We start from the raw sequence: 18,299 nt of genomic DNA, 5'->3' as shown, positions 1-18,299 counted from the left end.
GCAATGCTGTAGACCCAGACCTTGTAGGGCTTTAAAGTCAGTAACCAACACTTTGTACTTTGCCCAGAAATGAGGGAGATTTTCACATGGGGAAAAGTGATAGGAGCATAGCAGGATGCTCCCATCACTCTTGTGCAATTGCGTGAAGATTTTCAGTCAATGTCTCAAGACATCACAATAATTGCATCATTGTCCCGTGAATAAAGCGGAATTCTAGTGCTGTTTTTTATTCATGGGACTGATTATCATAACATCACACAACGTCATCTGAAAATCTTCATGCAATTATGCTCCCATCACTTTTCCCTATGTGAAAATCTCCCAAGTGGCAGCAAGTGGAGATTGCCCCAAAGTGTGTGGAGGTCCTATGGGCAACCATTAGACTAGAGCAACACTAGGTCCCTCCACCTTATTTGGGACAATTGCCCAAAGCTTTCCTCTCCTCCAAATGGTCCTGGGCCATGTCATCCTTCTTTAGAGTGTGTTGATGGAACCTCAAAAGGTGTAGATGGTGTTCAACGGGGATCCCCATACCCACTCAAAAAAATACATAAAGGGTGTCCAATGTTTCCTTGGCATGGCCTAATCTTAACAGCTTTTAATATCCCAGTTTTCAACAATAGTTTTACCACTGGTGGGTAGCTCTGAGATTCAAAGCATATCCAGATTCTTTAAACAATTTGCCTCAGACCCTGTACTTGTTTATTCTGACCCACAAAACCTGCTCACCTTCAGTACTGATGTATCTAAAATAGCCACTGGTGCTCCATGACTGTGTCAGCCAAGATCAAAAACTGAGCCTCCCTACCCTGATGCTATTCTCCTGCCTCTGAGGAACTCAACTGTGGGAGGACACCTGGCTTAAGGAGACAACATGTGAAGGGGACCTAGGAGTCCAAGTAGACCACAAGTTGAACATGAGTCAATAGTGCGATGCGGCAGCTAACAAGGCCAATGCGATTTTAGGCTGCAACAATAGAAGTATAGTGTCTAGATCAAGGGAAGTAATAGTGCCACTATATTCTGCTCTGGTCAGGCCCCACCTGGAATATTGTGTCCAGTTCTGGGTACCACAATTCAAAAAGGACATTGAGAAACGTGTCCAAAGGAGGGCGACTAAAATGGTGAAGGGTCTGGAAACCATGCCCTATGAGGAACGCCTTAGGGAGCTGGGTATGTTTAGCCTGGAGAAAAGAAGATTAAGAGGTGATATGATAGATAACCTTGTTTAAATATTTGAAGGGATGTCATATTGAGGAGGGAGCAAGCTTGTTTTCTGCTGCTCCAGAGACTAGGACCCGGAGCAATGGATGCAAGCTACAGGAAAAGAGATTCCACCTCAACATTAGGAGGAACTTCTGACAGTAAGGGCTGTTCGACAGTGGAACACACTTCCTCAGAGTGTAGTGGAGTCTCCCTCCTTGAAGGTCTTCAAATGGAGGCTGGATGACCATCTGTCGGGGATGCTTTGATCTGGATTTCCTGCATAGCAGGGGGTTGGACTGGATGGCCCTTGTGGTCTCTTCCAGCTCTGTGATTCTATGATTCTAGGAGAAGCTATTGAAAATCAAGGTAGACCTAAAGTCTTAAGGGGAAGGAGTGTGAGGCCCCATGACTGTTCACACTAATCAACAGAACTCTCAGTCTCTTCAAGCATTCAAGAAACTTAATCAGTGAGAAATTCAGTGGATTTATTTCCTTGCCTTCCCCCTACCCCCCCCCCCCCACCACCATCTAATTTCTTCATCTAAATCTTCCACACACTTGAAACTGCTCAATGCCTGCTCTTAGAGGATAGGAAACTCCATAGAGATGTATGGAGCTTCCCCAGAGCAGGCCCTATTGCACCCTGTGAACTTTGCTGGTATTACTCAGGACCCTCACTTGGTTACCCTTAGCAGCAAAAAAAAAAAAAAAAAAGGAAAAAAAAAGGAAGATTTCCTTGTCTTAGTCATTAATCAAAATGGAGGCTACAGTCAAGAAATCAGAAGAAGACTAGGACTTGGAAGGACAGCTATGAAAGAATTGGACAAATTTCTCAAGTGAAAACATATATCATAGACTACTGATGGCAGGATTATCCATGCCATTGTATTTCTAATTTTTATGTATGGTTGTGAAAATTGGACAGTGAAGAAAGCTGAAAGGAAGAGAATCAACTCATTTGAGATGTGCTGCTGGAAAACAGTTCTGCAGATACCTTGGATTACCAAAAAGGATAATAAATGAATCCTACAGCAAATTAGGCCTGAACATTCCCTGGAAGCCAAGATGGTTAAACTGACTGTTGTACTTCGGACATATCATGACAAAACATAACTTACTAGGAAAGACAATGATGCTTGGCAAGATAGAAGGCAGTAGGAAAAGAGGAAAACCACGCTGCAGATGGTTACACACAGTCAAGGAAGCCACAGCCTGAGTTTGCAAGACTTGAGCACCCCAATGACAGGGGGCTTGAAAGTCTCTCATTCATAGGATCACCATAATTTGGAGTCAAGGTGATGGCAGAACTATGCTCAAACACAAATCCAAACCCTGACCAAGGAGGAAGGACTTCACTTCTTAGTGGGTAATTTTATGTCTAATGGGCTTCTGTACCTGCACTTTCACCTGAATGAGCCTACTGGCCAAATCTCTCCAATGCCTTCTTCATGATGCACCCCTGAACAAATATTTTGGACTCTATAAAATGGTTCTTCTAGTATACAGAGGTTTCTGGTAGCTCTGGATATGAGAAAACATAAGGCACTATTCAAGTGAGCTACATCCATGCAAAGGGATCAGTCTGTAAAGCTTACACCTCATCTCATCTTCTAGATCAGTGTTTTCCAAATGTGTGTCCTCCGATGTTTCAACTCCCAGCATTCCCAAACATTGGTGATGCTAGCTGGGGCTTCTAGGAGATGCAGTCCAACAGGATCACTGGAATCCATGTTTGGGAAGCACTGGCCTACATCTTGCAGAAGTCAAAGGAGATAGAATCAGAATAAAGGCTCTTTAAGAAATACACTGGCTCCTGCAAGAAAATAGGCGCCTAAAGGCAAATAGGTTTTGTTTGCCCTTATAAGGCCCCTAAATGGCTGGAAATAGCTTCAGCTCCCTGTTGAAGCATTCTCTTTCCAAAGGGAACCTTCCAAGGTCCTGAATTCTGCTTAGATGAGCCTTGTTCTGCCTTTGCCCACCTGGATTTGACTCAACTTGACCATGACTGACTAGACATACTCTGAGACTTGGGGCCTGTACAGACAGGCCAAAATAAAGCTGTTTTGGGTCACTTTGGAGGTATGCTGTTTCAATGATGCATGTGTCCTAAGAGTCTTGAAGCTGCACTCCAGTCCTTAGGACTGGAGCATGGCTTTGGTGCGGCTTCTGGACTCTTAGGATGCATGCATCATTTAAACAGCATACTTGCAAAGTGATTCAAAGCAGCTTTATTTTGGCCTGTCTGTATCAGGCCTTAGTCAGACTTTGCCTAATTCTCTCATGAACACCATGCCTCCATAAAACAGGATACAGCAATGGTCCCCAAGCTTTAGTTTGTACAGCAATGGTCTGTACAGCAATGGTCCCCAAACTATTTCAGACTACCACTCAGTTTCCTCTTGGGTGACAACGCTAGCACTCCCCTGCATCTTTTTCTCGATATTAGGTCTGCTGTTTGTGAAGCAGCCAACTGGCCAGCAACCTTTCCCTCAACTGTACCCAACTCACCACCACCTTCTCCTCCTCCTCCTCCTTCTCCTCCTTAGCCTCTTATGTGGGAGTACAGCTGTGGCTGTGGCCCAGGCCTGCTCCTCCCTATTGCCCGTACTGGCCTTACAGCAAAAGGAAGGCCAGCTGCTCAGTTGCTGCTCTCAGGGTGACTGGGTGCAAAGGGAATATCACCCAAGTAGCTGGGCACCTTGGGAACAGCAACTGAGCAACTGTCTGAGCAGTGAACAAGAAGCCTCTGACCCATGCCAGCCTTGTGGAAAAGGCCAACGTAGGTGATGTCAGGAAAAAGCAACATGGGATATATAGTCACAAGAAATATAATATGTAAGTGAATGTATTTGAAAGTAACATGACACAGCAAAAGCAATTGAAATGGCACATAGGTGCTGCATATAATGTAATTAGAAGGTCCTGAAAGCCAAGGACACATGTGGCAAGGACAAAGTGAAAAGGTGCAAATTGGTATCACCTGAAAGTCATTGAGTGGACAGCAATGTATGATGCAATGTGAGGTAAAGATTGAGCCAAGTTTGATATGTCAATCATAATGTTTGTACACGCCCAGGAGGTGGCAACTGTATAATGAGTAGAGAGACAAATGTCTATATAAGCAATAATGTATGGCAATACTTTTGTGGGTAGTAAGGAGTATAGCAGTGTGTATTGAGGAGTATAGTAGTGTGAGTTTTGTGAGTAGTGAATTGTTTTGTGCATAGTGTATATATTAGAATAAAAGTAGATCTTTTATAGAAGACTACTGTGTTGACTGGTGTCTTGAGAGCTGCACAAGAACCAGCAGACTCCAGAGAAGATTGGAAAACATCTTCAGCCAATTCTCAGAGCTACTGGTCAAACTGGTTGTTCTTCCGCTGACCAGGGGGGTGAGAGTGAAAGCCAGGAGAAGAGCTGCAACTCCCATCATCCCTAACAGGTGAGAGGCTTCTTGGTTGCTGGTTGAGTGGCTGCTTGGTTGCTGCTCCCAAGGTGACCAGGTGCAAAGCAAGAAGCTTCTCTCTGGCAAGTAAGGACTCTCAGTACAAGACAGGCAAAGGACTTTTTCTAATAATCAATCCTGGATACTCCCTCCCCCATTCCCAGAGACATGCCTTCCCCACATAGCTTCAGGTTGTCCTCCCATTCACCGACAAACATTGTTTCTTCTGCTACCACTTCTCTCGGCCTGTGTGATGAAAGATACAGGAGCAGCAGTGCAGCTCCAACCTGCTGGCCAAGTCCTAGTCAAGCTCACAAAACTTAAGCAGGATTCCAAATTTGAAAGTTACTCCCTTCTCCCCCACCACCATGTACTCCTCATCCCTCACCATGGACCTCAAGGCCTCCCCATGGGCCTTGGGTCTGCACCTCAAGACCACTGGTTCCCTTGTCTTACTTGTTTGGCAATACTATGACTGAAGACCCCCCTGCTGCCCCCTGTTCCCTTGGATATTTCCACCACCCGGGGGGGGGGCGTACCACCCACTGTGGGAATCACTGTTGTAGAGTGACCTCTAGCCCTCATCCAATTCCCCAAATTTGAGAAAATTAGATTATTTTGGACTGTGACTCCCAGAATCCCCCCACCAAATTCAGCTTCACCCCTGAATCTATGCCTCCCCTGGTGGGCTTACTGGGTGGTTGTGATCCTCTGGTTGGTGCTAGATGGCCACCATTTTAGATGTTCCACCATGCCCCAGAGCACCCACAGCATCTGAGGAGATGTAAAATGGTGGCCTACAGCTGACCACCACCTATGGAGGGAGGGTTAGAGCAAGTCTCACTACCAGTAGACCCTGAGGAGATCTGGGTGCTCCTTGAGGATGCCAGGGACTGATACCTCTCCTGCTCTACTAGAAACAACTGGAGATTAAACAGGCTTACACTGGGCTGAATTGTATCTTAACAGTCACACATGAGGAAAAACACAGCCCAGAAACTTAGTTCTTCCTTTTAGAAAATTCTGGGCATTCTGTCTTTGGAAAACTGGTTTTGTTTATAGAACCCTGGTGTAAGAACACCTAAAGTGAACCAAACAAAAATCTATCACTGCAGTCTCTAAACAGACAATTCCAAACTGCAAAAGGCAGACGTACCCCCACCTGGTCCAGATCAGGAAGAGACTAATTGACAAAAACAGGCTTTCACACAAAACACACTTTCTGAACCAGAAAAGGCATTAAGGGATGTATAGTTGAATGGAGTGGTGATCAGTGGTGATCAGTGGTGTCTAGGAAAGTGTCCACACTGCAGAATTAAAGCAGTTTGAGAGTACTTTAACTGTCATGGCTCTATCCCAGTGTTAACCAAACTTTGGTACTCCAGATGTTTTGGATAGAGAAGCTTGAACCAGTTTAGTCAACAATCAGAAATTACGGTTGCAGAAGTCCAAATCATCTGTAAGGCCAAAGTCTGGGAAGCACTGCTCTATCCTGAAGAATTCTGAGATTCGTAGTTTGGTGAGATATTCAGTGTGGTTTGTCAGAGAGCTCTGACACCTCACCAAACTACAAATCCCATGATTCTGTAAGACAGAGTCATGGCAACTGAAGTGGTGACAAACTGCTTTACTCCCGCAGTGTGGATACACCCTATGTCAGAGCAAATCTGTTTATGGGTTTTAGTCCAGACTTTGATGTAGCTATACAAGGCACTAAGCTTTATCCTCAAAATGGATCTGCACCTTGGATAGCTCACTGAAATTTCAAACTAAAAGCCCTAACAGATTCATGGCCCCACTAACATGGGAGTAACTACCTGCCACTGCTTTAATACATCCCCTCTTACCAATGAAAGTTCTCAAATGCAAAGAAATGCTATTTATATGTGTCTGAGTCTAGATCAAGGATATATGCTCACCCTGTTTGGATTATGCTCCTTGGCTGCATAAATGCTTCATTCTGTTGTAAGCCAATATGTTGCACTGGTTATAGTAAACAGTAGTGAAGTGAGTTCTGAAAAGCACCTTAAAAGCAGAAAATGGTAAAGAGATAAGCTCGACATGCTCTGAGATGGTCAGCTATGTTTTGGAGACTGTTTTCAGCTCCAGTGAATTCTGCTGAAAGTCCCTGAAGGAGGCCTTTTCTCACTGAGGCTGAAACCTGTGGGGCTTTTTAAACAAACAAGTAGTCGAACTTCTCAGAGTGCATTGAGCTCCATATCATTTTCTATAGCAAACAGTACAGTCAGACTGCCTTATCTATGGATTCTTTATCCACAGAGGCAACCATCCACGGATTGAAAATATTCCAAAAAATATAAATTCCAAAAAGCAAACCTTGATTTTGCCATTTTATATAAAGGATATCATTTTACTAGGCCATCATCTTTAATGGGACTTGAGCATCCACAGATTTTGTTACCCATGGCAGGGCTTGGAACCAAACCCCAGCGGATACCAAGGGCCGTCTGTAGTAGGCACACTTGTTCCAGAGGGAGATAAGTAGACAGACATGTAGAGGTGTGCATATGCCCTCCTCCAACATATTCCAATTACATAATGGAAAACTGATTTAAATCAGTGACTTCAATTGATCTTCTTCTCTTGAAGGTTTAAAACACTGATGAAGACAGCCTTGGCTTGACTCAATCCCTTTCCAATGCGAAGAACCAAGGATGCCTTTCATCGTCCTGTCAGAGGAGGCCTGTTCCCTTTTGCATGTCGTCAGCGTAGCGCTTCGCTACCTCAGGGGCTACAGAGAGCTGCGTGGGCATGGCGGAGGGGACGGAAATCAAATAATGAACTAATGGATTAGAATGGGGTGGCTTTTTTTAATTTTAGCTTTCTCCCATTTCAAGTTTAAAGGCAGGTTCATCCATTTCTCCACCATCGCCGCTGCCACCTTCCTCTGCCTGCCTTTCTCTCCAACAAGGTGTTCAGAGGGCTGCAAAAATCCCCATAATTACTTGAACTTAGAGACGGTTTTATCGGCACTTGAGGATTTCTTCTGTTCGGCTTTTTTCTTGTCATTAAAGCGCGTTGATGGGGGGGAAAGAAAGTAAAGAGAGAAAGGCAGCCAAAGGGGTGGTGATGGGGAAGCACTGGAGTTCAAAAGCACCCAGCGCTAACGAGCTCCAAGGGATTGTCAGCAGGGCCCTTAACGGGTTTGGCAGCCAGAGACAGAGAAGGAACCCTTTGTTAAGGGACAATGAGACGCAGGTGGGGAGAGGGCTGTGGGGGAGAGAAGAGGACCCGCCCAGCCCCCCAGACTCCAAGAATGCCTTCAGGCTGCCTCCTGCTGGACAAAGCCTCTCAGGCACCAGTTGCCATTGCAGGAACTCGGCTAGCAGGGCCTCTTCTCCATTTCCACACCATGCGCCCCAGGGAAGTTTAGGGATCCTTACGCGAAGTCATTTTTTAAAAATGCAAAATGTAAAACATGGCAGATTGAAAGAGTTGCCAAAATATTTTTCAAAAACAAAATTGCAACACAGACTGCACCTACGCTGCAGGATTAATGCACTTTGACCATGCTTTCACTACCATGGCTCAATGCTATGGAAGCCTTGGATTTGTAGATTTGTGAGAGATTTTGCCTTCTGTCTCTCTGATGCCCCAACAAACGACAAATCCCAGGATTCCATGGCATGGAGCCGTAGCATTTAAAATGGTGTCAAACGGCATCAGTTCTGCAGTGTGGCAGCAGCCATAGCTGTTGTTGTTGTTGTTGTTGTGCCTTCAAGTTGTTTCAAACTTGTGGCAACCATAAGGCATGTTTTTTCTTGGGGGGGGGGGGACATGGTTTATTCAGAGGAGGTTTGCCATTGCCTTCCTCTGAGGCTGAGAACATGTGGCATGTGACAGGCCCAAGGACCCCCAAAGGGTTTCATGGCTGAGCCACGAATCGAGCCTGGTCTTCAGAGTGGTGATCCCATACTCAAACCATTACTCCACACAAAGACAGTCTTATTCACGTGGTATACATTTCATGACATTTAGCAGATACCCAAAACCGCAGATAGTAGCGAACCCTATGTTTTAAGTGAGATGAACAGATATCAGTGATATCAGAAGATCAATAGAAGCCTAACCCTAATGTCACAATGCCATACTGTTAGACCAGTATTGGCGTTCTGACAATAAGTCAGAAGGAGGGTCATTAGAAGGTGATCCTGAATAATAGTGTCATGATGATGTCAATGGTGGGAACCGACAATATGAATGCTAGCATCACATTTCTTGTGCTTTGGGGTCATTATAAGCACTTTGCAAGCGCAAGTGCTTTACAAGCACTTTACACAAGCACTGTACTGTACCACAATCAGACCAGACAACTGAGTGACTAATAGGCAGGTAGGTAGCATATACAATCTGTAAATGTGAGACAGCATGAGAATTCACCGTGCTATGCTACTCAGAATGGCACACAATTTCTGGAATTTCCCCTCTCCATTCAATTTGTTGTTGTTGTGTGCCTTGCAACCTTATCACAGAGTTTGGGGGGGGGGGGAGGCTGAGAGCATGTGACTCCCATGAATGATTTGTTGTTGGAGCATTCCTGATTCTTCCTGGGATAAGTCCTCTTTCGCGATCTTTCCTGCAATCACACAAATGTCCTGGGAAAATGCCTTTCCCTCCTGATTTCCCCCATGTGATAAAGCCCTATGTTTTCTTATGCAAGGAATCCTCAGAGGTGGTCTTCCTCTGAAATATAACCTGCAGTACCTGGTACTCATTGGCAGTCTCCCATCCAAGTACTAACCAAGGCTGACCCTGCTTAGCTTCCACAATCAACCAAGATCTGGTACCTTTAGGGCATTTAGGTACATACGCTATATCTTGCTTTTTATAAAAACCGTTATTCTACTCCTGGTTAGCTCGATAACCTCAGGAGGCCTAAACGGATTGTCTCCTCAGAGATGGGCAGAGGCCCCAATGGCAGGGAGGGAGGGGGATGGCTGTCTGCCTCATCCAATGCAATCTGTGGTGGGTTGCAACAAACCGGACCCTGGGGGGCTGCTGGGGGATTCTGTGCAGGCTGCAATTTGCTGGCAATAAGATTACAAGAAGGTATAACAAAGCTGGCTAATTTAATTAGGCTCCTGATCGCAGAAAGATTAAAGATGTGACAGACTGGCTGAGCGTGGAGAGAGAAGCACTGGGATGGAGCCTATGCAAAATCACTTTGGGGAAGAGGAGGAGGAGAAAGAGAGGGAAATATATAATTCTGTTCACAGGCTCATAGCTTGAGGAGAGGGCTGCATGACTCAGAGCAAAGCGGCGAAGGGAGGAAGAGGATGTCAGATGAGGCTCTGAGCAACCACAGAGGTTTCAGCTACATCTTTCATCCCTCCCTTTCTCCATCAAAATAAGCACCCGAAATAAATAAATAAACAGGGAAATGACTATTTGAGCCTCTCACAGTCAGACTATAGGTATCTGAACTTCAGATTTTTGCTAATATGGAGGGGAGAGCAAAGAATAGGGGGAGAAAAACCTTGTCCTGCCCTACCTAGAGGACAGACCCCTCCAAGCTGGTGTCTTCCAGATGTTTTGGATTTTAAGGCTGAAGTGTGAAGTAGAGCTTAGGGTGCTGAACTAGGATCCAAGTCAGCCCAAGTTCAAGCCCCAATGAGCCATAAAACCTTTGGTCAGTCGCTCTCTCTCTCAGTGGCTGCATCCACACTGCAGAAATGATCTGGTTTGACAGCACTTTAACTACCATGGCTCAATGCTCTGGTGCTGCAACAAATGACATTTCCCAGAATTCCACAGCATTGAGCCATGGCAGTTGAAGTGCTGTCAAACCTGACCATTTCTGCAGTGCCGGAGAATGCTTGCCTGGAAAGGAGTGGATATATATATATACTGTGTGAGCCTGGGAATGCAGGAATGATTTGCATGTGTTCCCAGGTTCACACAGTATATATATATATACCCACACTCCTTTCCAAGCAAGCATTCTCTGAAGATGCCAGCCTGGTGAAACATTAGGAAGAAACTCTTCTAGAACATGGCCACATAGCCCAAAAAATCCACAAAAAATCTATGGATGCCGGCCATGAAAGCCTTCGACTTCACAATGTAATGCACACATATACACACACTTGTTTTCCTAGCATTCCAGTTAAGATATCATTCCCAATCCATTCTTGGCTGGACTGCATCTCCCAACATTCCTCTTCCTTGGCTATGCTGGCTAGGGTTGCTGGGAATTTCAGTCCAGCAACAGCTGGGAGGGGACTGATTCCCATGTGCCCACCCCTGCTTCTTTCTTCAAACCGTTGCTTGAAATGCTTCATTACTTAACCACCACAACAACAATGAAAAAGGAGGCTCTAGAGTTCAAGTCTCACTTCTCCTAACCTGGAAGCTCTTCCTCCTCATGGGTAAGAAGATTCTGGACTTTCTCAGTGGTGAAGGAAACACATTCTGCAATTGCTCAGGAGCACTTTTATCTCTCATTCAAAAATTTTGTTCAGGGTTGAGGCCAAGTGCTGCTGGTGGAGCCCCTTTGCTCTTCATCCCTGGTACAGCTGGTCTGAAAAGTTCTCTGGCCTTAGCCATAAAGCCGAGCAGGCGGCCTGAGGAACTCCACTGTTCTGAGCCTCATAAGGTGGCAGTGAGAATAAGACAGGATGCAATAAGAATCCTAAATGTATTTTGAACAGTGATACCGATATCAAAACAGCAGATTAAAACTGCAGGAAAATGCACTCAGTTCCAACTGAGTGAAAGCTTCTACCAGCCTGTGCTAAAAACATATGAAACCATTTAGTTACAGAGGCAGTCTTTTGGACTTCAATGGCCAGAATCCCCAGCCTGTGTAGCCAAGGGGTGTGGGAACTGTAATCCAGATGCATCTGGAAGGTGTCAGATTGCCCATCTCTCTGACTGGCAGGTGGTCTTGGAGCATTTTCCTCACTGACTGTTCCCTGTATCTACTTAATCCAAAGCATAGGTGTTGAACTAAGTACCTTCTGCATCAAAGATGGGAAACACAGATGTAGAACTCCAGGTGCAGGACTGCAACTCCCTCACTATTAGTGATGCTGAATGGAATTGATGAAAGCTTCATCCCAGCAATATCTGGAGAGCTGGATGCTGCCCACGTGTTCTGTATATAGAAAAGGCACTCTTCTTTGAGCCATGGCCCCTCCTCAAGGCTCTTTTGGCACCCTTTCATGAGAGGTCTGTCTCCACTATGCTCAGAATTGAGTTGTTTGAGTCATGAGGATTTTCCCACATGACGGATCAGCCAAGCCAAGTTCCCTACTGAAGCCAAGCCAGGTTCCCAACTGCAACCAATGGTTATTCCCCGATGGCTGTAACCTGATAATGCCTTCACAACAGTATGATGCATCTTCCTGTTATAGTTTTGGGTATTCATTCAAACCTTTGAGCCATTACATCTTAAGAATGTAGGTGCACAATATCCCTAAATATGACTGCATGGAAAATAAAAAGTAACACTGATTAGATGTGCCACCACAAGTGATAATGCTTGGCAAAGTAGAAGGCATTAGGAAAAGAGGAAGACCACATTACAGGTGGATAGACTCAAGCAAGGAAGCTATGGCTGTTGTGGGTCTGCAAGACCTGAGCAGGGCTGTTGATGAGAAGAAGACTTACAGGTCTCTCATTTATGGGGTTGCCATAGCTCAAAGTCAACTGGATGGTAGTTAACAACAACAACAGATGCATAAATGGTTTCCAAAACTTTAAAGTAGACGATGAAGAGATTGAAAGAGATTTTCAATATCATGGTGCAGTCATAAATCCAAATGGAGATTGCAGTCAAGAAATCAGAAGACTAGCGTTGGAAGGGTAGCTATGAAGGAAGTAGGCAAGATACTGAAGTGAAAAGGTATATAATTTAATACTGAAGTTAGGATTATTCACGACATCATATTTCCCATTTCTATGTATGGTTGTGAGAACTGGACAATGAAGAAAGCTGATAGGAAGAATATCAACTCACTTGACATGTGGTGTTGGAGAAGAGGGCTGCGGATACGGCAGACTGCTGAAAAGTCAGATGAATGGGTCCTAGAGCAAATTCAGCCTCAATTCTCCCTGGAAGCCAAGGTGACTAGACTGTCATACTTTGGCCGTATCATGAGAAGCATGACTACTAGGAAAGACAATAATGCTTGGTTCCAACAGGAATTACACAGGCATTTTCAAAAGTACATGCAGCACGATTGGATGGAAACTACATAAATTCTACCTGGGTTCAGGATTACAGAAGCAGATGCTTCTTCATACGCAAAGTCAGCTCTGCACTGTTGACCAGGGTTTTGGAAGAAAGTTTGGGTTTGGGTTGCCATCTAGTGGCAAAAAGGTAGAATATCGTATCTCCATCTGCTTCCTATTATGAGGTTCAAGAAATCCATCTTTGGACTTTACCACACAAGGCTAAAAAGCAGATTTTTTACAGGATAAAAGTGTCTTCAGCCAGTATGTATCACACAGTCCTGTCCATCCTGTTGCTGCCTTGCATTCCAATAGTTACTGTAGTTCACCTTTCATTGAGGGCCAAAATCCATCAATAGGCTCTCAATCTCACTGCTATTCCATTAATGCCTTTGTCTGATAGGTCCCTTCTGCAGCAGTTCCATTTTTCAGATCGGCAAATAATGTGATTCTGCTCTTCTCCCTCCCTCTTTCCCCCTCACAGCAACCACGGCCACCAACAGCTTCCTGAAGCTGGTTGCTGTTGTGCACATTCACACAGTAGCCATCCTTGGGAGATGTCTGCCAGCTGGGATGACTTGTTCTGCCCTCTTCCTTCTGAAAGCAGTGTTTGCCAGTGCAGAAAACATATCAGCAACCATGGATCACCAAAGTATTCTAGTGGAGAAAAGCATGATAAGAAATTATGCCAAATCAGTATACTTCCATACTTAAACTAGTGTAATTGTGGCAGGACAGTAGGCTGGTGTGATTATGTTCTTAGTCTCTGTGTATTTCTCTCCCAATCCCTTCTCCATGACATGGCTCTCTAGTGAAAGCTACTAGGTTCCCACCATATTAAGTGCTCCAGCTTTGTTCCTCCTAGTATTTTGGACTTCAGTTTCCAGAATCCCTGACCACTGGCCCAATTAGCTGGGACATCTGGGAGCAGAAGTTCCAAACATCTGGAGTAACAAAGGTTGAAAATTGCTGCAATGTGGATGTGACAATGTGACACATATCATAACCAGGACTGTCATCTCCATGGGTGAGTAAATCATGCCTCTAGGAAGGACTGTGGAAATTGCTGGAGTGAGGTTGGAAAACATTTGGCCCTTTAAATTGTGCTGGATTTCAACTCATATCAACCCTAGCCAGCATAGCCAATGATGAGAGCTAGTGGCTGTTGTTGTCCTAAAATATCTATAAGGCCACAATATATCTTTGGCAGTGGTAAAATCTTACACACTGGTAGGACTGAAAAGGAAGCAGTGATAATAAGGGATGATGGAAGGTGCAGTCTAGCAACATCGATAGAGCCACATATTCCCCATGCATTGTGCTGGATAAAATTTTCAAGCATGGTATACCTCCCATCTCCCTCACACATACACACACAACCTTATTCGTAAGCAATACTAAGCTAACTCAAAGGCAGCATAGTGACACGGAGAAACTTCTGACCTTCAATTATACTGGAAGGGTGCCACCACTCTGAAGCCCTGCTTGTCTACTTCCCATAAGCAAATATCTGTTCACTCTGTGAACAGGATGCTGGACTACGTTTTTGATGGGACCTTTCTTCTTTTTTAAAAAAAAATGGTATTCGTTTTAGGTTCTTGATATGAATGTAGGAAAGAAAACTAGGGAACACTTTCAGTCTGTGCATCTCACTGCCTGTCTCTACCAGCCTCCCCCTTCACCAATTACAATGCTGACGCCTGGTTCAGATCAGCCTGTTCCATCACCACCACCCCATTAATACTACTGCAGTGACCTTACTTTGTTAAGAAGATTGGTTGCTAATAGCTGAAAGCTGTTTCCTGAATAGGAACTAAGAGCGAGGAAATAACTGGGACATTTAACTTGAGTGTTTTGAATAGGAGATGCTATCATAGTTCAAAAGGTGGCACATCCCTTCTCCTCTAGTTAAGAGAAAGGTAGCTTTGTGTAGCAGGAGTAGGACTCTAGAGACCAGGGTTTGAATCCTTACTCTGATATGGAAACCCATTGGGTGACCTTGGGCAACTCACAATCTATCAGCCTCGGATGAAGGCAATGGCAACCCCTCACTGGACAAATTCTGCCAAGAAAACCCTGTAGTAGGGTCAGCTTAGGGTTCCATAAGTCAGAAATGATTTGAAGGTGAATGCAACTATGCTCCAGCAAATGCAACTATGCACCTCTAATAGTCTTTGCTTAAGAAAATCCTGTGAAACACAGTGCTGCTGAGAATAAATATACATGTTTGTGTGCATTTTACAGAAAGGGGAAAGAATGAAAGAGATGCAAAGAGAGAAACAGAATTAGGTGAAGCCCAAAAGCGTTATCGGGGTGTGCTGTGCCTCTTTCTGAATAACTTGATGTGAAATTAGCAGATCTGTTGCCTGGCAGGAATACAGATGCTGCTTGCCTTTGTGTTCTACTTGTATATCAACAGTAATAAAAGTGAATATCTGTCTCCACTGTTGCCTCAAGACTTAGAAACCTGGACAGATACCAAGACAAGACAGAGGTCTTTTCTAAAAAATGTTTTAATTAATTAAAATCTATCTGAGAAGACTGACAGCAGACATGATAGCCGTCTTTACATATCTGAAGGGATGTCATGTGGGAGCAAGCTTGTTTTCTGCTGCTCCCAAGACTAGGACACAAACCAATGGTTTAAAATTACAAGAGAGGAGATTCCACCTAAACATTAGGAACTTTTTTTTACCATGAGAGTTGTCCAGCAGTAAAATAGACTGCCTCAGAGGGTGCTGGACTCTCCTTCTTTGGACATCTTTAAACAGAGGTTGGGTGGACATTTCTCAGGATTGCTTTAGTAGTGTTTTCCTGCATGGCAGCGAGTTGGAATAGATGGCCCTTCCAACTCTATGCTTCTATGATCTGTAAACCTTGTGGGTGTTGTTGTGAACCTTCAAGTCATTTTCAAATTATGGTGCCCTTGAGGTGAACCTATCATGAGGTTTTCTGAGGCGGAGTGTGCATGAATTGCTCAAGGCCACCCAATGGGTTTCCATGGCCAAGTTTCCAGAGTTATAGTTTAATGCTGAAACCGCTATGCCATGCTGGCTCACTGATCTGTAAACTACAGTATCATATTTAGACACTCGGTGACAGACCTTCCTAACTTCTCTAACTAAAAGCTGTGGCAAATCAAGGTACCCATTTCTATTGGTGGCCTGTAGGCAGCTCCAAATTTTGCTTTCCTCCCAGGGCCACCAACTCTTAAAAAGTGAAAGAGAAAAAAATATTACTGCTTCAATTAGTACTGAGATGGAGAGAGAGAAAGACCAGTGAGAAAGAAAAAGAAATGGGGAGAGAAGGGGGAAAACACTAGGTAGGGACACAAGGAGTTTCTAACTCTTGCAAAGCTTAGTACATCTTCAAGTTTGCAAATAAACAAAACAGTGTATACCTTTGGTCTTCAGTGATCTTTCCTTCACAGGAGCCAAAGCCAAATGATGCCAATCTGGGAACTTCTAGTGTAGACTATGGAATAATAAGGTTTATGACAACTCCATTCTTCCAAGGAGCCTCGGGTGACCTTGTCAACATAGAACAAAAATCAACCTGCCACTAGCATTCCCAGCCTGCAACCTGAAACAAAAAGCCCTTTGTCATCTTGTTACCATACACATAGAAATTCTTAGCATACACACAAGGATGGATGAATACTGAGTTGAACTATTGATCCAGATAGCTATTATCTATGCTCAGTGGCAAAAGTTCTCCACAATACAGTTTGTTCCTTCTTGGAGAATGTCAGGGAATAAGGACTTTATCATATAAGGCTAAAAAGTGGAATTGTAACAAGATAAAAGCATCTTTGGCTGGTATTTATCACATGACACCATGGCTGTCCTGTTGCTGTGTGCCATTTGTATTCTGGTGCACCTTTTCATTGAACGGTAAAACCCATCAATATGCTCTCCATCATGCTACTACTGCTTTCATGTGATAGGTCCCTTCTCCTGCAGTTCTGCATCTCAGGCAGTCATGGAGTATGAGTAGGCATGTGTCTGCTTCTCTATCCCTCTCCCCAGTCAACAGCCACCAACAGCTTCCCGAAACTAGCTGCTCTGTGCACAGTCACATAGCAGCTGGCTTTGGGAGTTGGTTGGCAACTGCAATTGCTCATTCCCACCCTTCCTCCAAGAAGGTGATGTTTGGTAGTGTAGAAAATAGATCACTTGACTAGGGATCACCAAAGTGCTATCACGGGGAAAGTGGGATAAGAAATGATGCTGAATCAGTATGATCTTATTCTTAAACTAGTATGGCGATGGTGGAATAGCAAGTTGGTGTGGTCCCAAATGTGGAAACCTTTTCATGCAAACCATCAGCTCAACTCCTGTTGCTTTGGGAACAGTCAGACTGTAGAATTCACTGCCACAAGACATAGATGACCTCCAACATGGTCTCCCATGACTTGAGGCAAGATGAGAAGTGCCAGTATGGTTGCCATCTTTGCAGCTCCCCGACATGGACCACTTCCACCTAAGCCTCACATCTCCTGCTAGTTCAGTGTAAGAGGTGCCCAACTTGTTGGCCAGAGCTTCTTTCTAAAGAAAATGGGACATTTTAAAATCAGCTGAAAAAGTGGGGGGACTATCCTTGTCAAATGGAGACAGCTGAAGGGTGTAGTGTACATTAATGGACTTTCCATAGCAATGTGCATGTGGGAAACAGTCAGCAGGTTCAGTATGAGTATTACAAACCTGTTAAATCATCAGGAGCTCAGCATTCATTTCTGGACCTCAGCAGCTTGGGTTGTTGGGAAATCAAAAATAAACAACTGATGAGTTAGCAGAGATAAAAATTAGAAGATGAAAGGCTGGAATGGTGAACCCTATGGGAGAGGGGAGGATTAAGGAAGGTACTATGGTGACAATACTGAAATATTTCCAAAGAGAACATCAAAAGGAAGCAAATAAGGGACTGTTGTCACACCTACTGCAGATCAGGCAAAAAGCAATTTGAACAACAGGATGGAAGACTCAGGTTCAGTATTAGGAGGAAATTACTAAACAGAGGTATAGTTTGGTAACAGAACAAGGTGGCTTACCGAATCTCTGGAATCTCATCCTATTTTCCAGAATATGCTGGGGAACTAGGGCAAAATTAACCAAATGGCCAACCACCTCTGAGTATTCCTTGACTAAGAAAACCTTATGAAATTGATGACGTCTCCATAAGTCAGCAGGTGGCTTGAAGACACACACACACACACACACACACACGTAAGATTCTACATTTAGGCAGGAAGAAAACAGATGCATGTCACATGGCTTGATAGTGGTATGTACGAGGAGGGTCTAGGGGTCTAAGCAGACCACAAGCTACCAATAACTTTGCCTTTCTGATGGGAAAACTATGAGATCCATACAAAAGGTTCCATGTAGGATCATCCAGTGTGCACCTAAATACCCTAAAGGCACCAGATTACATCTGATCTTAGAAGCTAAAC

The sequence above is a fragment of the Sceloporus occidentalis genome, unplaced genomic scaffold, assembly GCF_023333645.1.
Source record: "Sceloporus occidentalis isolate IW3139 unplaced genomic scaffold, rSceOcc1.0.p SCAF_1, whole genome shotgun sequence".
Lineage (NCBI taxonomy): Eukaryota > Metazoa > Chordata > Lepidosauria > Squamata > Phrynosomatidae > Sceloporus > Sceloporus occidentalis.
This window is presented reverse-complemented; position numbering follows the sequence as displayed.